Here is a 6,000-nt window from a genome sequence, read left to right as displayed (position 1 = left end):
ATTATTTTAAAAATCTTATTGTGATACTATTTTTTTTTTGTATATTTATTATAGGTATTGGAGATTTGATGTGAAATAGACTTTTTTGGAGCTTTTAAGAATGTCAATATTGTTGCATATTAAGACTTTAGAGAAATAAATACTTTTGAAATAAATGGATGTAAATTTTACAAATTTAATGATGTACATACAATTAGCATGAACTAATAGATGATATTTTAATATATATATGGTGTTTTTATTTTTAATATCTTCTATTTTGATTTTTGTTAGCCTTTATATATATATATATATATATATATATATATATATATATATATATATATATATATATATATATATATATATATATATATATATATATATATATATATCTGCCTTAATAAATGCGATTGGCCATCCACTCAACAAAAGGAGAGCCCAGGATTAGGGTGCCACCCGGAGGCTCGTCCTACTAGATTGCTCGTTCGACCGAGCGATAGAAAGCGCCATGATAGCCAGACAACTAAAAAGAGGAGAACAGATGTTCACAACTGTGACGACCCTATAAGGGCTAATCCGACCGGGCCGCCTGCTCGACCATACGAGGAACAACTTATCGAGTCGAGAGATCGTGGAGAACAACCTTGAGCGACCGGGCGGGGAATCTCGGCCAAGCGGCTCCCTCGCTCGGCCAAACAATGGGACTCCTTGCTTAGCTCATCATATCCTTCTGGGAGTTGTTGTCGCTGACAACAGGGCATGATTAGCATGTAAATCATACGATGAAAACTTCCACTATCATGTTAGGGATTTTCACGCTCTGTTAAAAAAAGGTGTCATGGATACTTTCCTGATTTGTCCTTTCATAGGACAATTGGGAAACATGCACACGTTTTACTATCTCTTTTCATACCACACTACTAATGCAAGACTAAGTCTTGGAACACGTTTCATTGTTTTTGTCATTGCAAGATCTTCACTAACATGTCCCATTAAGAAGGCTATAGTACCGTATGTCCACCCTCTTCTTCGGTGAAGATTTCGGCTACTGACTACTAAAAGAGCTGAATGAAGTACTATCTGAAGATTGAGGTGGAAATGTGGATCATCATCCAAACGAGCTTCTCCCTACTAGTCGATGACACCAGAACACTTGTGTCATGCGAAAACTCGGACACATACTTGATGAAAAAGATCGAGGCTGATGCCAAGGCGACTCGAGCCCTACAATGTGGACTAACCAAAGATGAAGTGAATCGAATTGAACCATTCAACAGCGCAAAGGATCTTTGGCAAAAGTTGATCAAACTTCACGAAGGAACCTTCGCCGCTAAGGTATGTAAAAAAAATTTGTTGTTAAATAAATTATATAACATCAAATTACAGAATGGAAAATTAGCAAGTCAACTATATGCTCGGATCCAAGACCTGCTTAACAGACTACACGCGATCGGCCAAAAAGTAAAGAATCGTGATATTATAAGATACACACTACAAGTCTTTCCTAGGAATACCTTATGGGCATCCATAGTAGATGCCTACAAGGTTTCTAAGGATCTTTCAATTATTAAATTAGATGAATTATTTTTCGATTTTGAATTACACAAATAGATTAATGCATGCCCGACCGAGAAAGATATTGCTTTAGTTACAGGCACAAGCAAGACTAAGAAATCAAAACTCAAATTCTGATCCGAACCCGAATTCAAATTAGAAGACAACTAGAAGATCACCTCCGAACTAGTCAGCCAAGTTCAAAAATTGCTAAAGAAGCAAAAGACATGTCACACCCCGGGAGAGTCCCTGCCAGAAGAAATTTCGACAACATCTCCCCTATACGGGTGACAATATGAGACTTTACTACAAAGCCTTCTGGGCCACATATACCTCGACCAACATAGCCGGAACAATAATAATAAAATATAACTGAACAACCACGCAGTTTATATATATTTCAGCCTCTGGCTGACACAACTATGCAGTTTATATTTGAAAACCACCTACTCCACTACATCGACGGAAAACATAAAACCACAACAGAGTAAACAACACAGCGGAAAACACAAGTAGTAGACCAAAACTCGATAAAAGATCCTTGAGTACAATCCTGCATCACAAGTATATATATAAATACATAACAAGGAACCAAAAGTCCAAAGAGTAGAAAACCGTAGCGAAGCAAAGTGGTGGGGGACTAGCGACTGGAACCTCCTGACAGCATCAATCTGAAATGGTAATATTAACGGGGACAGTCACATCCTCAACGGGTATCGGGCTGACATGCATAATACAAAATAACCAATAGAAATAAATATGTGTACAATCTCCTTGAGTAATGGAAAATACATAACTGAAAGAAAAGGGAGAAGTTGTACTCACCAGGACCTCCTATCAGAATAATAAGATCGTCAGACCAAAAGTAGCATATCCCTGTATGCATGTCAAACATATGCATCCATCCAATATGCAATAAATAAAATGCAGCAAACACAAGCAATAAATGCAGTCTTGCATATGATGCCAATGACATGTTCTGGTCACCCCTGACGCCAATCAGCCATCTCACACACGATGGTGAGACCGAGTGGGTAGGGCTATGACAAATGTGTACTTTGCCATCACTGCTCCTGATGAGTGACCGAGTGGACAGGATGTTGTCGGAGTACACCTATCCTCCTACTCCAAATCATAAGTGGGGAGCTTAATGCTCTCATCTCCCTGAGCCAATCCAGAGAAGGGATCCCTGACGTGCTACCACGCTGAAGTCACACTACCCATGAGCAGACCAGCGGAGCACTGACAGAGCAACCTACTGCAACACACCCTGCCTAAATAAAAACCACTAACCCACGAGTGGTTGTGTGTATAGATCCATGTAATTGCGATGTGCTCAATAATAATAGATCTATTAATCGCACAGTATGCAATCATGCAAGATAGTGCATGACACTAAGCATGCAAATCCTGACCACATCTACCTCCATAAAATATGTACCAAAAATAAATGGATCAAATAATCGGATCTAGGTACACGGGTCAAACATGGTAAATGTCTAGTCTGGTGTATCACAGGGCATGATATGTCACTACCTCTATGAGCATAAATAATCATGGCAATAATAAATCATAAATGAAGAACTAATGAAAGCATGCAACAGGTATCATGTAGTGACATACCTAAGCAATGATAAACACAATTATTATTAAAGGTTATAACCTACTACGCATATCAACATGACATATCACAAGAGATAAGTCAAGGTACCCGCCTTTAATAGTAGTTCGTATCAAAACAAATCTCACGTCAAGACGTCGTCTTGAATCAAAGTCTTGTAATATCAAACATATAATTTTAGCTAACTCTATATGTAACAAGCTAAACTAAATTCATAATTTCATTAGGAACCTCCATTTGGATTGTCCTAAACAATCCAACCAAATTAACTAACCCAAATTGGATCCAACTTACTCATTTATCAATCCAATACAAACTAATCATCAATTAACTCATCTGTTAATTACCTCAACTCATAATAAATTCAGCCTATTAATCCCATAACAGAAGTAGAACTAAATCTTAGTTATTACCCAATCTACCTGGATATGGTGGTTGCGATGGCCGAAGATGGAACAAAGGGACTCGGTGAAAGGGATTTGAATTGTTGCCCGGCACACAGAAAGGAGGCAGCTTGGCTGGACCAAATCTGATGTCTCAACTACTGAACCACTACTGGAGAAAACCACCATCCAACTATCCCTCAAATCTGCCCACCAAAAGCCCTAAACTGGATCCACCAATTTCCCTAAGATGAAATCTGGATGCGGCTGTGGTGGTGAACTAGAGCAGAGGGCACAAGGGCATCGGGAGGTGACTGCGGTAGGCGGTAGTGGATTCGATCAGTGGAACAGCGCCTCGAGTATGTGGCTGAGGCTTCATCGGTGATTTGTCGTGAGGTAGTGGTGTGGCGAAGAGAAGAATCGGCAATAGTGTGAGTCGGAGAGAAGCAAAATAAGAAGAATAGGTCGAAGTTAACTTACCCTCCGAGTCCGGAACACCCTCCACACCGACGATCTAGGGCTAGGGCACGGGTAGAATAGCAGCTTGGGTTCTCCCTCTTTCGGCCGAAGATCACTCATGCAAGGGAGGAGATCAGGAGAAAGAGTGACTGAAGGCGATCGGGAGAAGGGCTCAGCCGGCGGTGGCTCGAGCGTCGCCGACACTTGGGCAAGGAACTCAGCGTCGGTTGTGGTGGCCGGTGGCAGCACAGAGGGAAAAAGGGAGAGCGGAAGAAGAAAGAGTCGGGGCAGAGCTGAGAGGAAGGAGACGAGTCTTCGTGTATTCCATTGGCCGATGGGTTTTCTACTCGGGGAAGGGGAAACGGCGTGAGGCTGCGTCGGTTCGGGAAGGCGAAGAGGAGAAGAAGAGAAGGGGAACACGGCAAAGGGTTGGCGTCGGGCTTAGGGCACGGGCAGAAACGCATGAAAAGAGAGAAAAAGAAATGAAAAAGAAAAGAGAAAATATAAAAATCAAACATTTCCTCAAGTTTTCCCGTGACCCAATATTTATCCCCGTAACCTACAACATATGGCCTCCGAAAAATTCCCAAAAATTTTTTAAAAATTCCAGAAAATTCCGTTAAGATTATATTTAGGTGTCGTATTTTATAGGACAAGGAATGCATTGAAAGCAACGTGGTCTGAATCCTCGAAAGACTTCGACGAAGAACACTAATAAATGAGCTTCCTTACTCTACCGGTACAAGCTTACATTGCCAAAATCGAGTCCGAGTCTGAAACTGGAGCTAAATCAGAAAGTGAGTCCAAAAGAAGCTACGAACTTGTATCCATTTATGAAGGGCCAAATATTACTATAAGTTCTCTAGTTGCTGGTGCTCAAGTAGATAATCTATAGAATTTAGTTTCATATTTATCAAGGAATTGACCAAATCCAATATCCAGGTCAAGTCACTCCAAAAGGAGGTAACTACCCTTAAGAAAGTGATTAACCTGAGTTCTTTGACTGAGCAAGCTCAAGATGGAACCTCAACTCAAGTCCAACAACTTAAGAAAGAGAATTCCAATTTAAAAATTCAAGTTAAAGAACTCAAGTACATGTTGGAATGGTTCACCTTGAATTCCAAGAATCTTGATCTGGTTCTTTGAAAATAAAGGGTATTATACAACCGAACTAGACTTGGTTACAAGGCTAGACATCGATTCAAATCACTTGCCGTTAGTGAATCAATCAACTAAGAACATAATCTAAGCATGGGTTCCCAAGTTTAACTTAACTAATCAAGTTGGACTTAATCAATATTGGATCCCCAAGGATTAAATCTACTATCTTGATAGACCTTATCGAGGCTATGATTCAGAGGGAGCCAATAGAAATATCATTTTCATTAGATAAACTCAATTGATGCTTGATTTACTGTTTTTTTCTTATGCATGCTTAGATTAGAATAGATAAGGACTTAGGCTTGATCAACACTTATTTAATTAGACCAAAAATTCTCAGAAAGAAAATTAAATATTTAATTTCTTTAAAATGTCTATAAGTGGTTGTTGTTCCAATATTTAAAAAGGTCTAGTGTCTCGCCACAGCTTGAAAGTCAATTATTGAAATGAATGTTTAATTAACTAAATGTTAAACCTTTATATAACTCAAATGTAAATCAATCCTTAAATTTAAATCTAAATTGAATATTAAACTAATCATCTCACAAAACCTATATGGTTCCTTAAATGAAAATCTAGAAAGGGTGAGATGAATTTAGGTTTAACTTGAGAATTTGTTTAATCTAATTCAAACCAATAAAACTTTATTTAATTTCAAAGCTTTAATTAATTTCAATTATTCTTTAAATTTAATTATTCAAATTTAATTATTTTCGTATGTTAATTAATTTTCAAATAAGAAATTAATTTTAAATCATAATTAATTTTAAAATCTTATTAATTTTCAAATGTTAATTAATTTTAAAATATTAACTATTTTTAAATGTTAATTAATTTTTA

General features: G+C 38.1%; 1 long non-coding RNA gene across 1 annotated transcript; it reads right to left on the bottom strand.

The window, feature by feature from the left end:
* Positions 1-2,038: 2,038 nt before the first annotated feature.
* LOC121977771 lies at positions 2,039-2,535 on the bottom strand. Its single transcript, XR_006111040.1, has 2 exons — positions 2,362-2,535; positions 2,039-2,257 (listed from the first exon to the last, which is right to left on the bottom strand). It is a non-coding gene; the product is annotated as an uncharacterized LOC121977771 (long non-coding RNA).
* Between the last annotated feature and the right edge of the window lie 3,465 nt (positions 2,536-6,000).

The sequence above is a fragment of the Zingiber officinale genome, chromosome 4B (genome assembly GCF_018446385.1).
Source record: "Zingiber officinale cultivar Zhangliang chromosome 4B, Zo_v1.1, whole genome shotgun sequence".
In the NCBI taxonomy this organism is placed as follows: domain Eukaryota; kingdom Viridiplantae; phylum Streptophyta; class Magnoliopsida; order Zingiberales; family Zingiberaceae; genus Zingiber; species Zingiber officinale.
The sequence above is the reverse complement of the archived record's forward strand: the minus strand, read 5'-3'. Positions and strand labels throughout refer to the sequence as shown.